General features: G+C 38.3%; 2 protein-coding genes across 7 annotated transcripts in view; one reads left to right on the forward strand and one right to left on the reverse strand.

Annotated features, from left to right (window-relative positions):
* CMSS1 (cms1 ribosomal small subunit homolog) overlaps positions 1-21,054 on the forward strand; it is a 243,318-nt gene that overhangs the window by 37,020 nt on the left and 185,244 nt on the right. The gene's annotated exons all lie outside the window — the stretch shown is intronic.
* The window catches only part of FILIP1L (filamin A interacting protein 1 like), a 208,078-nt gene that overhangs the window by 35,204 nt on the left and 151,820 nt on the right, over positions 1-21,054 (reverse strand). The window contains exon 1 of one of the 6 annotated variants that reach the window (XM_075436101.1): positions 1,878-1,984. The exons of the other annotated variants lie outside the window; for them this stretch is intronic. The gene's annotated coding sequence lies outside the window, so the exon portion shown is untranslated. Of the gene's footprint in view, positions 1-1,877; positions 1,985-21,054 lie in introns of those variants that run through there. 6 annotated transcript variants of the gene reach the window in all.

Raw genomic sequence — 21,054 nt, forward strand, 5'->3', positions numbered from 1 at the left:
CTCAGACACATTTTTGAGGTCTGTACTTAACTTTGGTTTGTAACATATCTTTTCATAATGTAGCTAACTTTTCCACTGTATAACTTGGGAATGTATTTATTATTACATCCACTGGATATAGGATATATAGGAAACCAAATAATCATTTATCAGGAAAGAGAACTAAAAGTGCCAGGACATAGGTTTTAAGTCTGCAGATACGACAGAATAGCGAACAGAAGACATTGTAAGAGACTTAGGATACTGATCCGGGGTATTGGTTTTCTACTATAAACTTACATTTGTTCTGGTTGCTAGGATTCTTTTCATTCTATATATACTGTACAGTACCCTCTTCCTTGATTCTGTAGCCAAGCAGAATCAAGGCATCAACAGGGGTGTAAACTTTGCTCGTTATAAGAAAGATTATCTTGGAAACATGATGTGACCTTTATCTAAATGTCAAGGTTAATAATACATGAATACCTGAATTATATTTGAAATGAAAGGTCTCTCTCTATATTTATGTTTTTAGAAGCATGTGGAAAATAACTGCTTAATATTTTCTTGTTGTACAAAGCAAAAAAAAAAGTCACGAAAATGTTCACACATGATATTTTGACTCAGTCTCTTGATAATACAGCAATATGTATAATTGTATCAGCTTTGATTTTTTTAAAATATATACTTAAATAAGGATTTTGCAGGATTTAAAACATCGAATGGAGGGGAGGAGAACCCCTTTCTGCTGTCCTAACATTTAATGCAGATTTTATTTTTTAAGGAAAATGAAAACATACAACAAAAGCTTGTTTTACTTTTAAGAAGAGTTTGAGTTTAAAGATCTTAAGGAGTCTAACTTTTCTAACATTTTAAATTACATGTAAGACTCTGGAGAGGAATGCTTACTAGTCTGAATTTGCAAGTAGGACAGTACAATTGACTTAATTGCAGTTGCTCCTATAAGCTAGGACTTGACAGTGTTTGGCCCTCAATCAAGGGAGAGGACAGTGTAGTTTTGTATACTATGCAGATGTGAATTATAAACACTCTAAGGTCTAATCTTGCAAGGTGCTTAGTGCCTCCTCAGAACTGCTTTGCGTTCTCTGGTTTTTGGAGTTAATAACTGCAGTGCTGTTCAGCATCTTGCAGAATAAGCCTCGATGAGACAGTGGGTTTTCCGATTTTGAAAGCCTCATCATTTGTTTGCTGACCAGGATATAAAGTTTTTTCATCAAAATCTGACAGTTCTGTCCTCTTGTGATTTGACACTTGCACACAAGACACAGAAGAGGGAAGCAGTGTGTAGGAGTTGAAAAGTTTGTTAGTAATTAAACTAGTTACAATTGTTTCTTTCAGACATAGCACAATCTTACTGCAAAGTAATGTTTGCAGCATTTCATACATCTCTCTGTCAACTACAGTAAAAGTTGTTTGAAAGTATAGCAAATGCTTAGAGACATGTGTGCATACATGTCTACTAATATATAGCATATGCGTATAAATGCAGCATAAAGAGAGGCAGTAGCTCTACCTAATATATTACAATACAGTTGGACTCTTTCCACAGCTTTAAATGCAGTCGTGATTTTATCTGACCATTTGGAAAGTGTGTGTAATTCATAACTACATCCTCCTTTAACATTAAATTAATTCCTCATCTGTTGGCTCTGTAGGAATTATTTAAAACACAGTTTTTAACGCTTGAAATAGTTATCCTACTTCCGAGTAACCAGACATCTTCTAGATCTCCTGGTGCTGTTTTGGGGTATTTCATTGTTTCTCAGTCCTCACCCCTTTTTTTGGAAGCGGCTTTTTTTTAGAAAGTATCTCAATAGGAAAAAGCAAGAAGCACCAGTGCTTGCCAGAAGAAGTTTGCTTCCCACCCTCTCCCTTACCTTGCGCTCCCGGACTATAGAAATCCTGGGTCAGCTATTGCTCCATGGTGTGAGGCGTTCAGCTGTAGCATCAGAGCCGTGCGCATTCCAGCAGTCCCACTAAACAATGAGAGATAGGCTCTTTGCATGCCCCAAGCCTATGGAGCATTACGTCATTGCCTTGCCATATAAGGCACTCGGTGTTGTGCAGACTCGTCGTGTCTGACTGGTGTGCTTCAGTGATAGCCAGAACTTAGAAAGCTTATTAATGTGTTCTGGCTCTAGCTGACGCTCAGGACTGTGTGAAATGTTTCGTTTGTCTACTAGTTCATGGCCAAGAAGAATGTGCGGAAGGTTTGGGTTAGGGCAGTTCCCTTCTCCTATTGATAATGAAGTCGTTAGAAGTTGTTAGCTGATTAGTTGCAATGTTTTCCACTTAGTCTCACAGCCTAGAATTTGAGAAGGGAAAGATTAAATTCAAGGTCGTCATCTTTTAATTAGTTGTTCTAAGAGAGTTTGGTGGTTTTTTTCTTTCTTTTTTTTTTTAATAAGAAAAAAAATATGAATTTAGCTGAAGTCCTCAGAGGGTGATATGAACTTCGAGCCCTCTTTTTTTTTTTTTTTCCTCCTGTAAAGAGTCGGGGTCCTCAGAGGACAGTATTTTATTTCCTGATGATGTAACTACAAAACAATTCTCTAAGTGATGATGGGAAGGCCAGATGAAATCTGATTTTTTTTTTCTCTCCTCAATGTTTTTCCTACAAAACTCTTGCCTTTTTGTATGTTTGTGTTTCAGCTAACACAATTAAGCAGTCCAACCAACTATTTTTAGTAAGGAGGTCTTAAAGAAATGAGTCGTTTGTTTTAATATTTAGGAAAGAGGCGGGAAGCCAAAAAGTAGGATTTAGATTGAAGAGCTTAAAATATATCTCTTGTATTCCCTGTCCTTCAGTGTACACCCTGAATAAACATTGAGAACACAAGGAAAAAATACTTGAAATAGGAACAAAACTTGTTGTTGAAATTCCACTAAGGGTTAACAGGAGTTTATTTCATTAACTCCTTTTGTGTTGATGGGTGTAAATTAGACCATTGAAAGGCGTTCCACACTATTTTGTGTGGCTCTGTTAAGCTGGTGCATTCACAATTCATTTACTTGCAGCATTTGAATTTTAGTCTTCAGATAAACTTCGATATAGCTTAAGCTGTCCTACTGCCTGCTTTTTGTCTGTTTGATCATACTTGAACCTAATGGCAATGTAAGCTAATTCACTTATTTGGGGGTGTTGTCTGTAGGTATGAAGACAAATGGTGATTAAAATGTTCGCATTTCATTAAAAAGACAGACATCTCTTAGCTACCTTGCGCATATTTGCCCTGAGTGTAGCGTGAAAAAGACTTTAGTTGGAAAATTTCAGCCAGCCCTTTGCACTGTGGCTGGGTAAAGACTTCCTCAGAAGCATGGTACCTGTGTGTATGGATGATCCTGCTGTGTCCCACCTGTGAGTTCTGAGGAAGTTCAGATTTGGGTGCTTGATCAGAAAACTTCCAAATCTTTCTAATAATGCAATACCTGTATACTGACCCTTCCAAAATGGCTTCAGAGATAATGAAATGTCTATTCATCTAAATGATAATTTATTTGAATAATTTACGGGCACAAATTGAAGCATAGGAAGTTCCAGCTGAACATGAGGAAGAACTTCACTCTGAGGGTGACGGAGAACTGGAACAGGTTGCCCAGAGGGGCTGTGGAGTCTCCTTCTCTGGAGATACTCAGACCCGCCTGGATGAGGTCCTGTGCAACCTGCTCTGGGTGACCCTGCTTCGGCAGGGGGGTTGGACTAGATGATCCCCAGAGATCCCTGCACCACGGCAGGTGCAAGGTACTGTCTCAGAGCAGACTGTGGAGAATGCTGTATCCAGTTAAGGTTTGCTGGTAGAGTCAGGTAAGTCGATCTGTGAAAAGTAGCTAGGAGTTAAATGTGCATGCTTTCTTTTTTACATATATGTATGTGTGTGCAAGCGTACAAATGCTTAGAGTGAAAGCTACTGTTTCTATATTTTACTTTGTTAATTTTTTCCCTTTCCTTCCCTTTGCAAATGTAGGTTTTTTTCCCCTGCATCTTTGCCTTCACCCCCCATTTCTCTCTAGTCTATCTCTATATGAAAATTGCTTGTATTTTTTTCCTGCCACATGAAACAGTTGTTGTAGACCATACACAGCTTTGACTAAGAGGACTTCTCAAAGGCTGGTAATCAAAAATCCGTCCTTACAGTCCACTTTTCTGGAGTTGCTAGGAACATAGCTCAGATAGTGCTGGTGATAAGTTTACTGGCAGTCTGGGGGCAGGCTAGAGCAGGGAATAGGGAATGCAAATCCTGTTTATAAGTCTGTGTTTACATGTGGGGATGGCCAAAGTATGAACTTTTAGTTTCTTAATTAATTCTCCTTTGTGATACAAAAGTACACATCTGTGACCTTCTGCAAAACAGCTTTATCAAAGAGCATCAACTGAGTGTGTAATGACCTGACTTCCTTCTCATGTATTGTTACAGCTTAATAAAGGACAGAATACAGTACTGTTCCAAGCCCTGTTAAGGAACTATATAGTTAAAAATTCCAAGGTTTGGATTACTGTAGCATGAAAGCTTATTTATATCTGAGGCAATGAATAGGGTTGCTGAGAATCCTTTCTTTCCTGCTTTTTTGCAGTGTCTTCCAGTATCTGTAGGTGGAATCCTGGTGCTGGTGAACTTCACCAAAGGGAAAAAAAGCCTTTGGGCAGGCAGATATGCCTGTCTGATTCTCCATTGCTCCCTGAAAATTAATTAGGTGACCTTAGTTACTGGACGTAGCTGTTCAGAATTGGTGCATTTGCAAGTATTATGACAGCAAAAGAAATAGTGGATTTGCAGAAATTAGAGACCAAATGCAAACCTGATTAGGTCATTTTGTGCATTCCTTGACAATGTGGGGCTGCTCCCTGCAGCCTGCTTGCAGTGACTTTCATCTAGTCTCTGCTTATTGTTTTGTATCGTTATTTGTGCCCCCATTCTCTCAGGATTTTGCTTGAAAAAAGTACATGCTGGAAAGATGGAAGATAGTAGCAGGCAGAGAAAAGACAGGACAAATAAGCTGAAAGACTTTGAGGCTGTTGTTTAGACTTTATCTTAAACTATCTGAATTCCTCCCATTACTTCCATCCTTAAACTACTTCTCTTTCCTTTTTCTTCCCATGGCAATTCATAGCAGGAGCTCCAGTGTCCTAAAACCCATAACCTATCTATTGCAGCATTTGACCCTTTCCTTTAGCCATTCTGTATCTAAGATAAATAAAGGAAATTAGAACTTGGGCCTCAGTTCAACAAAGCACTTAAAACATAGTCCTGTGTATTTTTGTTGAAAAAGGAAAGGACTTCAGCATAAGCCTGATTTTAATGATATATTGAAATGCTTGGCTAAATCAGGCTCTTGGTCACATTTACTTCATGTAGATATTGTTGAAGCTCAGGCTTTTGAAATTCTCTGTGGGGTCTTAATCTTTAGATTACTTTCACATTCAAAAAATAGACATCTACAGAAGTACAAATAATGTCAAAGCTTTTATTAGCATTTTACATTGCTTAAAACCGTTTGCTTTTTTAGAGGTGGCCTGCTTAAGCTTTGCAAATGATACTGGAGAACTGAAACACATGCAAGATTGACAAGTTGAATTTTAATGACTTGCATAAATGGGATCTGATGTTTAATGTTTTAATAAGTCATGTGACCTCAAGGATTTTTCTCCAATGTATGCTCAGCCTTGTCTCTGAAGTCTGTGGGAGTTTTGACATTAACTTGGTTGAGGAAGGCTCATTCTGTAATTATTTCATGGATTGATAGCATCCTTCAAAAATTTTCTATCCAATTTGTCTTTATTACTTCTATCATTGTGATTGATGCACTCTTATGTTTCATCAGTAAAGAGGGCTTTGGTGTTTTACATCATAATGCATAGGTTAATTTCTGAACACTATGAAGGGAAATATAGAGGCTGTTATGGGTAAATGACAGTCTGAACTACACTAACAACTGATAAATTGCATGTGGAAGGCAAGGAGGAGAAGCAGGGGAAAGTTCTAAAGATAACATTCTTCAGATTCGTGTGTCTCTTACTATGGACCATGGACGGAAAGAGATTCATATCTTCATTACCGTGTGTTTTTAATTTTTTTGGCAGCAGGAAGAAATATTTTCCCAAACTCTCCTATTGTTTGCAGATTCCATTATTCTCACTTTTTTGGCAGACGTAAATAAAATTCCTAGCCAAATATCAGGGATAATTAGATCCCTTTTTGTTGGGCGCCGCCTTGAGAAGTTGATGACTGCATCTCTTAACTACTAATGACTTCTCTCCTACGGAGAACTGGCAAGTGCTCCATATCTGCTTGCGAGATGGTTTCCTCACTTATATGGGACCAAGGTAATTTTTTATCAGAAAGACATTTTTTGCCCAGCAGAGCTGACCATGATCAAAGTTTAATAGAATTTAATTTGTATGCCTTCCCCTAGTCTGTATAAGCCATATATAGCCAAGTAATCTTTTCTTCATAGTGAAATGAGATAACATTCTTGAGTCTATGAAAACTCTGCACAATAGTGTATTTTAAGAAGCAGTTTGGGCTTAGGGGTTTGTTTTGTTTGTGGTGTTCTGCAGTGAGATTTTTTTATCCCCATCCTGGCAAGTATGCCTGTCTATTTGGGCTATTTCTGGAAGCATGACAGCCATTTCAGTATTAATGCAATAGCACAAGTGAGTTTTAATCATCTGAAGACTGCTGTGGTGAGGTACCGTGGAAGGTACTAAGTTCCACGTCTGTGAACATGTTTGGAGGTAGAACATATTTTAAATGTCTGTCTTTAGTCACTAGACCTCAGAAAAAATGTGACGCTGTGTAATTAGTTGCTGACTTTTCCTCATCCATCTCCTTTGAAATTCAGTCAAAGCAAGATTCTTCTTGTAGAACTTCAGGGAAATTGTGTGACTGAAACATTTTGAGCTTCAAATCTGACTCCACATGAATCCCTGTCTCAGATCTTTTGTACGTGTTAACCTAAGCTGTGAATTCAGTCATTCTGTTCAAAGTGATCAAACCTCTTTCTGAGCAGCATAATTTGTTTGAATAATAAACACACAGGTTTGAGTGAAGTTGACTCAACTTTTTGCATAGACATGAATTGAACGTTGTGTCTGTGGAGGATGCTCCTTTCAAAGCTTTGATGCAGATGAGGTGAAGAAGTACATCAAGTTGTTGCAGGTTCCTTCAGTTCCTCCGTATCACTGACCATCTATTCCCTTCTGCTTTTCCTCTCACATCTGTTGTTTCTTCACTTGTTGCTGGGTGATGCTGTTCCACCAGTGCCTTGGAGTGCAAAGCCCAGCACACAGATAGAAGGGATTTGGCATTCAATGCGTTTCTTAGCAAGCTTTACCAGAGTCGCTTGAGGCCGTGGTGTGCTTTGAGAGCAGAAGCTTGTGAGACCCACACTTAGGTGAACGTGGACTTGAATGCAGCTTAGGAACTGTAAGAAGGCTTGTTGGAGTCATTGATATTATATGTATAGGAGTACAAAGTTGTCATACTTTTTTAGTGGTTAAGTAGAGGGAATACAGGATCAAATGCACTGTGAGTCTTCCTGGAGTAAGCTTGGCTTGCCTTTTACAGATTAACCCAGTGAAAATGTAACTGTTAAAGAGAGCTTATCTGAAAGGTAGTAAGGTTGTAAAAGAATGACTATGGATGCTAAGGAAGGCAAACTTTGCAAGGAGAGAAAATACTTTTTGTTGAGCTAGCTGCAATAGCCGAATAAAATGCAAACATGCTCTTGGGCCTGCAGGCCCTTCTTTCTAGATACTGGCATTTATGTTATGAAACCTACATAATGAGACATTTTCTCTGCCTCAGTGATTCCCCCCCTTTGGGTTCCTGCTAAAAAATTCATTTTAAAAGGCTTTCTCTACAATTCAGTAGCCATGCACTAGTCCCTGTTTAAAGCACAGTAAGTTATTGGGGATTTCGATGCCTGTTCAAGGAATCTGTATTGAAACAATGCAGAGGCAAATGTATGCCATACAGGCCATTTTAGATTGTGGATTCCTAGGGATTTAATGTAACTTGTAAAACTTTGTTCCCTTTGGGATTCAGAATTGCTGAGCTATCTGATAAATTAATAGTTCAGAAATGTGACTTAGTTGTGTGGTTCAATTCTCTAGTCTGGAAAAGCATTTACAGAATTTCTTGATCTCCTAGTGTGTAGTCCCATGTAGTTCTTTGTGTTAGTATTGCCCACAGCAGGTACTGTTCAAGGAGTCTCTTGGGCTTGGGGAAATGTATTTAGCAGACTCAGACTCTCTGTAGCTGCAGACTCTGCAACAAAAATTTCACAAAACCCTTGAGTGAGGAAGGGGAATAAATACAAAAGGGTATTAATTTGGCTTTTTTATGGCAGCCTGCATGAGACATGTCAGCATTAAGAACTGTTACCTTAAACTCGGCAATATTAGGGTTGTGTCATTATCTGGGAACACCTTTATTGATCTCATGTCTCTCGATGTTATGTCAACAGGATGGCCTATTACTAAGAAAGTCTTTCAGGAGATTAACTAAATGCTTGAATAACCTGCAGACTGCTTCATGCTTGAAAATTGTACTCAAGCACAAAAAAAGGATTTAAGGAAATTCTCTTCCAGCACCTAAAGGAAAGACAAAAATTCCTTTTTAGTCCCTAAAATCCTATGCCCATTAAACAGTCTTCCCTGCAACCCTCCCCAATGCTCTATGGTCTGCTTTATTTTGGGGGCAGTTTTTAGTTGTTGAGTACTTTATTTTTAATCTGTTTTGTTCAGTTACCTATTTTTAGTTGCATGGATGAAGTTTCTGTTTCTTTTAACGTTGTTTGCCCTTGATAACTTAGTTAAAAGCATTCTGGCAGAGCATCATTTCTGGCTTCTATTTGATCTGGCCAGTGAACTCAGAAGCTCATACTAGGAAGATTAATATTAATTAGATGAAAGCTAGTTACAGTCCGTAAAAAGTTGTGTGTATATTTAGTGTCTGATCATGCTGAACTGTGTAGAATTGATTAAATGTAGAGATGTATTGGATTCTTTTGTGTAATGATACAATTTCATATAAGAGAAATGTGAAGTGAAATGGCTTCTTTTGCTACAAAATCTCATGGTACATTTGATGATTGTTAATAATTTGTCTTATAAACAGACTGTGTTATTGCTGAAGAAAAAATTAAACAAGCTGGTTTATTAAAATGGACATAAAATTTGAAGTTATTCTTTTGCATATCTTTTTAACATACCTGTGTTTTCCTAGCAAGGACAGTACAATAAAATAGGATAGACCTTAGTACTCTTAGCTGACTCTATAGAACAGAGATTCAAGCATGGTAAATTTGTTAATCTCTGTGTTGTTGCACATGTGTATTGCCCCACCATCTGTGTCATGTGGTGTGTGTGTTTTCCCCCCACCTCCCAGTAAATGCATAAGTGCATCTGTAAGTAAATATTTGTGTATAAATGTAGCCAGTAGCAAAGGCAGAGGGAGAAAAGCAATTCTAGGGATTGTAATATGGTACTTAGGATACTGCTTGCAGCCTTTTTGTGGAAAATGGCAATGCTTATTATTTACTTTAACTTTTAAAGTGATACCTAAGGAAGTGTCTGGATTGCATGTATGATGAACAGAGGCCTAGAATTGGAAGTTGCGAAAGAGTAAGTATTTTGTGAATTCCTAAGGTGTGTTGTGTTGGTTAAATGACCCTGGTTGTATGTGACCTCTTAGAATTTGATTGAAGTTGATGTTTCCTACTCTAAGATGCCTGTGTTTTGGGACACATGAAGTTTATTTGTTCTTTGATGCATTTTTGTTTTACCCTATTTTTCTGGTTTTATTTGTTTTTATTTCAGAATCCCCCTAGTAGATGAGCAAAGGCTAATCACATATAAAACAAATCAGTCCTCCTTGATATTGCTGCTGAGTCAAGAGGGGCATACATAGATCCAACTCTACCAAAATAGGAGGAGTTATTTTGCTAGGAGCCTAAAGTGTGTCCAGAGTGACGTAAGGTTGTGCGGAGCTTGACAAGAATAAACACTTTATTTGAGAGTTATAAAATGCCTTTGACCTTGGGGCTTGGGAATGTAAGTAGAGCCTTAACTTGTAGCTATCCGTGTATATCTAAATCAATGCAAGTCATGCCAGAAAGATGTTGCTATGTATAGTTTGCTCAGTGGTCAGTGTGGTGGGTGGTTAGAGTTCTTGGAGCCGTTCTGGTGGGGATAGGTATCCATAGAGCAGAAACACTCATACCTCAGAGGCTGGTGGAAACCTGTATTGATGGCTTTGCTTGGGGAGAGCAGGGTCTGAGCAAAGGTGAATTCTGAAATGCCTCCAGACCTTTTGGGAATTCCTCTGAAAAGTTTGCATATGCAAATGTACACAAAGGAGTTGTGGATACTTCTGAGCTTTTATGGACGATGGTGCCAAAGGATGTTGATTTCATCCAGCTAGTTATTCTTTACAAGAAGTGACTGAGGGCTGTTTGTGATCCCTTAGCTTTAAATGCCATACCAGTATGTGTACCACATGTACTGATGTCACAGAATTTGGGTTGTTTAACCAAACTTGGCCTCATTACTTTTGCTTCAGTATTGTGGAAAATGCTTTTTTTGGAAGCATCTTCTCTATTTTAGGTATCTCTCAAAAGCAGGGAAGCTGCCCATTTTTGATAGTGAATTCCTACAGGCTTTATGGAATAGCATTAGTATCTTAAGTAATACAAAATGAAGATGGGAAATTATGTTATGGAGCCTTCTGCAAGTATAATAATTTATTTCTTTTCAGAACTGCAGGGAAACAGGTAGACCCAATCACCCTGTGAACTGTTTTTTGGGGTTTTTTTTCTCTTCTTGTGCTATTCTGTGCTCATCTTTGATATTTACGTGCATCCAGGAGCCAAAAGCGATAAAAGAGGCTAACGTTTTTCAGGTGAGGTTCCAGTTTGCCTTTGTCATCTTGAAAGAAGATGATCTATGAGTGGATTATTGGAAGGTGGAGGGAGGACCATGTGAAGATGCCAGTGTCCGATGGAGTGACTGGGAAGAAATGATTAAGAGGCATTTGTAGCATTTGTACTGGAACGCAGGGAGGCTTATGATTGCACTTTCATTCCCTAAGGGAGGTAAATGGGAAGGGGAAGAGGTCCAGAATCAGAAAGTAGTCCGCACAGAGTCTCAAATGCATACTTTTCAATTGCATGGCATTGAGGATAGTGAAAATGGTCACCTCTTTTGCAATGAAGAAAAGTGTTCACTTTCTTTTCCAGTAGAGCTTTGGGCTTGATTTGTTTGCCTGTCTTCATTCTTCTGACAGTGACGTTGTTCTCTCTCTTACTGTTCATAGTAACCTCTTCAGTGAGAGTGATTTTAGTGAGCTGATAATAAATTCTATTGTTTTGTTGTGTGATTCTTCTAGTGAATACTTGAATGTTTTACTTTTGGTAAGCTTTTTTTTCTGTTTTAGAAAGCACTGCTTCATTGACCTGAAATAAGAAAGCTGCTATGTATAAAGCCCCATGAGGTGACAGTCCTTTTAAAGCTCTGTGTGTGTGTGCATGTGTGGTCCTATGATATTCATAGGCTATTACTCTTTCTACTTTGACGAGCAATGAATGTACTAGGTATGTGTTCACTTGCTACATTTGAATGTAAATCCCATGTTAAACTCCTTCATTACTCTTAAAAATTGCACAAATCCTGCATGAGTTGTTTTGACTGCTGCCTTTTGGGCCTATGCATTGCTTAAAGTTACCTAGAAAACATTTTTCACATTCTTACTCATAGATACAAGTTGGGAGATGAAGTTAACATTTCTCATTTTTTGAGAACCTGTTAACTTCAAACGAAGGTGGGTGGTTGTGGGTGTTTTTTGTGTGACTATTTTTGAAGAAAATAGTGATTCTGTCTTTTTGGTATCAAAGTTTGTAAGAGCTGCAGAGCAAACGAACCAGAAAGGGAGACACATCTCTCCAGCAACTGAATGGCTCAGACTTGAAATGTGCTTGGGCTTTTGGACTGTGTTGTTCACAGTGGGCATGCTCAGATGCTTTGTTACTTCCTAAGTAACATTACATCATCTTATTCGCAAAGTCACTATGCTATAGTTGTATTTACATCCAAAAGAGCTCTCAAGTGGGATATCAAATATAAGCATTACATAATCAGAACAAAGTCTTTATTGGTTGATTGTACCCTTAGGGTGAGATGCTGAATAGTAGTTGCATATGGAAGATGTAATCTTGCAAAATTAACCATTTCCTATCCATCCTATCAATAACTATGTAGTGGAAATAATAGACGGGGGATAAGATTCACTTGGGAAGGGTGTAGCTAAGGAAAGTAAGATTTTTAAAATGATTAAGAGTTCACCTTCTTTCTGTAATTGTACTTAAATGTATTGAAGCAAACAAAAAGAATCAGAAGGGTTTTACATATATGTTTATAGACTGACTTGCTGAAGTTTCATGTGGTCTAATTCGTGTTGTTAATGAATTCTGAGGAGGCAGACCAATTTCCACTCAGTCTGAGGTTTTAATTTATTGGAAAATGATTCATTTAAAAATACTGGAAATAGACTTTTTTTGGTTATAGAATGTTTAATTTGTCTTTCTCAGCTAATTTAAGCACTTCTAGAGTTTTTCACTTGTTAAGGGGCATATGTGAAAAATTATTGTTATGTGTCTGGCAACTTTAATCGGCCCAGTTCAGAACTAATCTGGTTTTCAGTAAGACCTTTTTTTGTGAAAGGTATGATATGGAGTTTATAGTTCTCAAGCTATATGAAACTGATACCAAAGTTTGGTCTTTTATTGATTGTCGTGGTATTTTGTGTGATCTCAGTCTAGTTTTAATGAACCTGGATTTCATGAACCTCATCTTAAATAAAATAAGTAAGTCAGTCCCTACTCTGTGGGAAATGAGACCACATTAAAAAAACCCACAACCCTAAACATTTAAAAGTATGAGCTTTATGTTATGGTGATCTACAGGTGATTTCCTGCGTTGTCTTAACGTAGTTTTTATGCATGGCTTCAGGGTAAAATTGCACCAAATTTTCAAATTAAAACTGCTAGTCAGACTTTGGGTGTGTGTACCTTTTAGACTGGAACGTGTGTTTCAGTGAAAAAACTGACTGAACCCATAGCCATGGATTTTGCTCCTCTCTTCCCTTTTGCCCTGCTCCCAGACTAAATTAGGCATCAGTATGAGCCATCCATCAATATTGACTTTGCTTTTGAGATGTATTTGCTGAAGAGTGGGAACTTGTTGGCAACTTTTTTGTTAATGTGCCTGTCCCAATGTATCCTCAGAAACAATAAATTTTGTCGTTTCACAGAATCCCCCAGTTCTTCTCCTGACCAATTCCAGATGGTCAGTGCTCCCATAAAATCTTGAAACAAGATACAGATTTTTGAAAGTGTTGGCCTCAAATATTCGTCTTGCTGCTTTTTGGGCTCCCCGACCTGAGTGTGGATATTCCTGCAAAAGGACCAAAGAATTTTTGCATCCTCTCACCAACAGTGTGTCATTTGAAACTTTCTGGGACCCAGTATTTGCTGCTTTACCCTGCTGACTGTTTCTTTTCTTTATATGCTTTTTGAAGAAATTTAGAATTGAAAACAACTTGAAGTGTGTTGTGGAGCCCTTTTTGTTCATTTTAGTAATGGAAATAGTAGAGGATTTCTTAAGTTTTCACTGCTGAATCAGCATAAATACGAGGGTTTGAGGTGTGTTCTACTGCATTTTTGTTTGTCAAAAAATACGATAACTGCTTGTTAACTTCCAGAAAAGATGAGGTTGATATCAGAAATTTGTGGCGCTGAAGAGGAATATGAACAACATAACATCATTTCACTTTGGGGCCACTGCTCTGAGAATTAAGGAAAAGCATTATTCTGCATGAATTGCAGTTGGTTTCATAGGATACCTTGGAAATAACAAACATAAAACCGCGAGATGACATTTATGTTTAAAAAACAGGTAAAAATAACCAAGGATATCCAGGAAGAGCCACTCAATAACAAAACACAGTGTAAAAGTAGGATGTGTTGGATAGTTTCCATGCTTAACATGAACCCTTGTCTTTAAGTAATTAACAGTCTCCTTACAAAATGAAAGAAATACCAGGTTTCAGGCTGTGCATCTTTATTGGTTTCATTATGCTCTTGAGAGTTTAAATGGAAGCAAAAGGTTATTCTTTGACCTGTGATTATACAATTCAATTTAAGTAATTTTCTGGCGTTGAATATATTGTTTCTTTTTTTTTTCGCCTTTGAAAACTTTTCTATATCTCCTCACATTAAAAAAAAAACCCAAACCAACCAAAAAAACTTCAAAAAACCCCAAACAAAAAAAAAGGGAGAAAAAAACCCCCTAGTGTTACCATGTGGCAATTTTGATCCTGATAATCAACACAAGAGCATCAGAAGATAAAATAGTGAAGGTATTATTTTTATTTAATTGATTTTAGTTTAGTAACACTGTTTATTTCATTAAAGGGTTTTTTTTTTGTAACTTCTATGCAACACATCTACTTTTGCACTGTGTTTGTCTTTGAGTGACTCTTCTGGAAATGCTTGGTTATTTTTAACCTGTTTAAAAAAATATTTCTTGATGGACTAACTTCCTTGCCCCTGTTTAATGTTAGCAAGTTTGAACAGTAGCTGCTGGCGTCTGTGTCAGTGGATAGCTTTTTTTCTACTGAGCTATTAGAGTGCTGATGATATTGATGATGGGCTGTCACTCAGCTGGATTTTTCGGGTGCTGGAAGAACCACCCTCAGGAGCATGGATGCCTTGGCATTGTGGGCATTTAAGTCACAAAATGACTTGCTTTTTAGTTGTTTGTACATCCTGTTTTATCCCTCCATTCATCTTTTACTGATTTCCCCCACCTCCCCCTCTGAAGAATTATGTGCATGACTTTATCTTTTCGTAGTCTTCTCTTGAGGAGAAAAAGAAGCGCATGGGTAGAGCTATAGATGTTTTTTGAGATCCACTCCTCTGGGACTGTGAAGTGTGCACCCGGGCTGACCCTGGGAATCGGGAGTTGCAGGGAGAGAGGCTGCAAACCACTGGTAAACTGAGCAGTGAGTTTACAAGAAAAGAATGTTGGATCACTAGTGTTGATGCTTGGGTAAGCGATTCACAAAAGAATCCTCCATCTGGAAACTGAAAGGAGAAAAAGTTTATTTAAGGTGGCCTTTAAAGAAAAAAAATTAAATATTGCTTCTCTGGTACATGGCTGCAGCTGTATATTTCGCAGCATGAGTCATGGATGGCTTTATAGTTCTACATCCCCTTGCATAAGAGGAATAAACTTCGGAGAAGAGGAAGTTAAGAGAAAACAGAAGTGTGAATAACTGCTAATGGTGCTCTCTCTGGCTCCATTCAGTCTGCCATTTCATCATACATGAAGGGGGTAATTCAGAGATTCCTTTCTTGGCATATAAATGGCAACATATGTTTGAAACAGTGAGTGGAAACTCGGAAAAAAATGACAGGCATATGGCAATAGGAAGGCAAGGGAAAATTTGTTGCCCTGAAGTTAGCCACATAATTGGTACACTTAACTTCTGAGGGTCTGATTTATTTAAAGACAAAAATGTGTGCTCCATTTATTCAGGTTTTCTGTATGTAGCCCATATCTTGTAGTTCCTTCATAACGTCTGGTCAAAGAGCTCTCTGAGGGAGTGGAAGGTGATGTGCAAGGTTTAGAGCCTCTCTGCCAAGGAATAGAGGGGAAAAAACACAAACCTGCCTTCGTTCATATTCTTATTTTAAAAGAGGAAAAATTGAAAACCTCCTATATTTTAATACTGAGTTTTGTGGATTTTTTTTTTTTACCATGTTAAGTTAGCAATAATGTTTATGTCTTAATGCAAGTTAAGATTTACTGCTTAGTGAAAAGAGGAGCTGTCCTGGAAACAGGCATCATCCAAATGATATTTCCAGTGTGAAGTACACGCTGAGGTAACCTGCTAACTTTAGTCAAAGAAACATTTCTACCCCGCGCGCACATTTGTGCACAACTGTAAGCAAAATGCAGTCTTTTGAACTGTGTGTATTGTGGAGAAAGCATGGGTAGCTCTTTCTGTTTCTTCAGTTAATTTTGTGCCTTGAGTTAAATAATCAATTTCAAGTGATAGCATTGTTGGGAAGGTCAGAATCAAACCTGGTCCTCTAGGACTTCTGTTGACATGCAAAATGTGCGTTCAGGAACTTTACTTTGGCCTGCATCAGAAAACTCTTCAGTTTGGGGAATATGTTCTCAAAAATGCTTAGGATGACAGCAGTCTGTTTTCTTTATATTGAAAAATGATTGATCAAAACCTGGGAGAATGTCTCCCACCATATTTGCCTTCAGAAGTATGGCCTCTTCTGAAGAGTAGTGGGGCCCTTGGAGAACTGTAAGTCAGCAATTAGTTGGTCATGTTGTAGCCCATAGTGCAAGAAGATCTTAATCGTTGCATGGAAAAGGAAAATTGACTAAATGATGTTTTAATTTTGTTCACTCTTCTGACTCTGGGATTTTATGGTCTAGCGATTTAATTTTGAGATGGTAAGTCCTATGTGAGATTATAAAGAAATGCTCATTTATAAATTGGTTGCGTTATGCCAGCAAATGTAGCTTTTGGGGAGAAGGACAGATGCTTTACCAATCTTACTTAAATTTGGAAAGTGTGCAGTGTTAAACTTCTAAAAATAGAGAAAAAGTCAGCTTTAGCTTTTTTTCTTTAAAAAAAAACTAACTCCATAATTAGTACTCTGTGTTAACAACTAACGTCCTGAATACTTGAGAAACCTGAGCTAGTTTCTTTACCAGCGTAACTGTCATCACAAATACTGTCAGCAAAAGGAATGAAAACAAATGTTGTTAAAGGAAACCGATTGATGTTATTTTGGTTGTCACCCATGTTAGCAAAAAGCCAGGAAAATGCATCTGGAATTTACTGAAAGGTGTGGAACTGGTTAGGGTTCCCCCCCCCTCCCCCCCGCTTCCTTCTTATAAACAGGGGGGATGGATGGACCTGTTTTTTTCCCTTTTTGTTTTTAAACAACAAAAATCAATAATGTTGGAGGAAAGATGAGACATTTTTAAAGAAGTTTCAGGAAAATTATTAAATATACTCTGTTTATTAGTTTCTGTATGTCTTATTTTACTTAAGTATAAATGCATTTAGTTGTCCCATAGTGGTTTTTTTTTTTTAGTAAGTTGACTTTGGTGGAATCACTTCCATGCACACAGAATCCTGTAACTAATTAGTGTGGACTAGAGTGAGCAGGTTAGAAGGAACAAGGACTTGCATCCTTGTTGTGGGACCCTGCCTCCTAATGAAATGCACTCTAAAAAAATTCATAAAGAAATTTGGTCCTTCTGCTGTTCTGTTCCAGTTTCAGTTTCTGAGCAAGTAACCGCTAAGGCGATGACTACATTTTTTGTATTAGAAACCCTTCAGCCAATTTGAGTTGTTTTCATGAATTGGCCGTGACACCAGCATAAAAAACTGTGAGGACTTGTCCCGTTTGAGGTAGAGCTTTTCGCTTCAGTATGTTGGTTAAAACATATCAACTAATATCCACTGTCAGGTGGCAGAAGAGAGTCAATGCATGGCTCTTACGTCATTCTGTTCCACCACCATGAAACTGTAGTCCCAAGATGTGACATTTTTATGGTGTGAGAAACTCCAAATGTTTCGTACAACCTTTTTAAGCAGCAGGGTTGCAGCATGTGTGTGTGTGCCATGACTGGCAACCGTCCCGCAGAAGAGCAAATTTCAGACAGACGTGCGGGCTGCCAGCTGGGCATGGAGTGCACGTGCAGGGGTAGTTACTTCATAAGTAATGCTAGCAATGTTTTCAGCATGAGTGAACTCATCTTTTTTTCCCCTGCCTTTTCTCGTGTCCAACAGTAACTCTACTGCTCCATGTTACTTCGATCCCCATATAGCAAAGGCTGGAGGAGAGCCAGCTGCTGTTGCCATCCTTCCCTGATTGAAGGATGAAATCTGTGCTTTTATGCTACTAGGAGTCTTGCTTTTTCCTCGTAAAGTGACATATCCTTTTTTAGATCAGCTGAGCTTTAGGAACTTCTTCTTACCATGAGATCTGGCAATTAGTTGCCCTATAAACAGTTCCTCTTCTTTATGAGCTATTGGCCGCTTAAAATGTGTCTTCAGAGTTTTGAAAAAAGCTGCATGAAGATGTGTAGCTCTGGTTTCTGAAAACATACCCAATTTCTGCCTACTTTATAGAGAATTCAGATAGATAATTGTTCAAGTGTCAGTGGGATGATGCTGATCTTTAAGTTTGTGGATATGTTGGTTTTGAGAAAATCTTGGCTTAATATGCCCCTTAGAACTAATTCAGGAGCTGGTTTGGGTACTTGTTGCAGGATTTGGGTTGGGGGGGAAGGCACTTGTTACTTTCCATGCTCTGAATTGAGATCCATCTGATTGTCAGTTTTCAGCAGACTGCTTTAGTTGTAGACTCAGCTAGTGGTACTGACAAAATTAGTATCTTCTTCATGTATTTGTTTGGTTTGCTGTCAGGACATTGGGAGAAACCCTTTTCTGTCTTGGTCTACCTTTGACTTCTCAGCACAAGAATTGTGGAGTGTTGATCAGAAGTGTAGCTCTTTGCTTCACTTACAGATCTGCTGATCTGAAACCCCTTTAAATTTACCACCCTGAATTTGAAATGGAGCATGCATCTCATCATGCACATCTCCATACCTTCTTTAACAAATCCTTGCTCTTAGTTCACTTGATGCGTCTTTCTACAGGATATAGGAAGATGTCTAAAGATCTAACATATCGTAAGGATGACTGCCAACTGTTTAGCTGATTCTAAGAAACAGTGTCATGATTAATCAGTGCTGACTTGCCTGGTGTGTGTCATACCTGTCGGTATGAGTTATTTTGGGGAGAGTCATAAATTGACTTTGCTTTGGAAATCAGAGTCATGCTTGGGTTCAGCCTGCCTTTTCTAATGCTGAGGAGATGAGATGTTCTCTCAGCTGAGACTTCTAAAAGGAGTAGATTTTGAGCTTCTTCAAAATGTAGAATTCTTGAAATCCTTTTGTATAGTGTCATTGGAGTTGTTTTTTCAGGATTTAATATAGGCTGTTTTGGTTTGCTCTACTGACATGGGTTTCTTCTCTGGGTCTTGGGGTTCAGTTTTATTGTTTACGATCCCATCCTGCCTGGATTGCTGCTGCTGTTGTAGATTGTTTTCAATGTTGAAATTTTGCCTAGGGATGATTAACAATTGCATACTCTGAAGAGCTCTCTGGATAAACTAAAGAGACAACAAATCTAATGCTTTTGGGGCTTTATTGCAAATGATAATTTGAACTTTGTAAATATTATGAGGAGGATGCAACATGATTGGAGTAGAGACCCTATGTATATGTTTGTTTTTTGTAGTCTCCAATGTCCTGTGATGCCATTTTATACCATTTCCTTTTAAGCAGACTGTGTATTTTTAAAATAAGTAAACTCCTGGGATGCTAGCTAATGAATGTGGAGGAATTAAAGTGTATTAAAATACATGTAGACTAATGAATTAAATATTTCAACAATATAAATAGAAGACAGTAGTTGAAACCTAATCTCACCTTTTGAGATTATGGTCACCAATTCAGGATTTTGGCGTTTATGGCTGATTTCCTTGCGCCCCCAGAACAGGCAGACTCCTTTCCCTTTCTTCCCTTGCCCTTCCAGAAATCCAAAACATCCTAATTTCATTTTTTCATATTTGTTATGTGTATTTACGACACCAACAGCAGCCATGGCCATTCCGGAGTGTCTTGGTAGCACAGAATAAAAAGATTGCCTACATTAATTTTAGTAAAATTCACTTTAATATTTCCTACTGGTTTTTTTTGCTAATTACAGCTAGAGATTTTGTGGCCTTTTCAGAATGTTACTAAGGAAAATTAAAAAGGAGGTGTGAAATATACTTTTGTTTTTAAGAGACAAATGCAACATGTTGCTGTGTGCAACTCATTCTATAGAGGCTGCAGCTTTTCTTATTTGATGGATATCCTTGGAGATTCATTTTTATTTTTAGCTGTTGCGCTTGCAGTAAGAACTCCTTCTTATCAAACAGTCAAAGTGTAAAGGTTTCAAGCTGTGCCATTTTTGACTCACTTCAATAACCTGCAGTGGTTCAAAGTGTTGTAGCACAAAAAAGACAGCGGTGGGGAGTGTAGCATAACCTTTTTTGCATGTGATCCTGTGTGAGTTTTGTTGACACTGCCAAATAGAAGACAATCTATAAGCATAAAGCTTAGCCAAATCTAATCTTGTTTGATTGGAAAAGAAGAAAAATGGCAAAATCAAATTACAGGTTCCTAAATGGTATTTTTGACAAGAAACAACAGGTCAAACTTTCTTGTGTTCTTTATGAGAGGGATAAGCAGCATATGGTGCAGGTACCAAAGCAGGCGTCGGAACGTGTTCTGGAACAGCGTGCGGCAGCACCAGGGAATCCTCCTTGCCTCGTGACTCTCACAGCTTCAGTCGTTTCTTCCTCCCAGGCAAGGTATTGCCAGTACAGATTATAAGAACAACAGATAAACTACGAGCTTGCAGGTGTGTGTTTTGTACGGCACAGTCTATAAGCAGTTCTGTGCCAGACCTCATCCCAAGTTTGTGCATTTAAGGATGACTTGAGGCTTTTGGTTGATAAATATCTCTTCCCAATTTCTTTCTCCAAAACCTCATTTCAGATCAGGAGAGCCAGTCTGTGACCATCGGGGTTGGGCATGGCCTGCCAGAACACTTCACCGGGCTTTTTTACTATCATTCCTTAAGGCAAGTAGTGCTGTGTGAGCTTTGCGAACTGTCCTTCTGGCCTGTAGCCCCTTCCCTGCTGTCCTCCTCCGTGAAATGGGCACATCTCTCAGGCTGGAGGGCATATGTGCATTATAGGGAACAGAAGCATTTTGGTCATGTGATGGACTCGCACAACCTTTCATGTGATGTTACAGAGACACTGGGGTTTGGACCCTAAGCAGCCTCTTAGTACACTTTGTTGGTGTACTCTGAGAGAAAGGTTAGGCACTTCTGCTCCAATTTA

The sequence above is a fragment of the Opisthocomus hoazin genome, chromosome 1 (assembly GCF_030867145.1).
Source record: "Opisthocomus hoazin isolate bOpiHoa1 chromosome 1, bOpiHoa1.hap1, whole genome shotgun sequence".
NCBI classification, from domain to species: Eukaryota; Metazoa; Chordata; class Aves; order Opisthocomiformes; family Opisthocomidae; genus Opisthocomus; species Opisthocomus hoazin.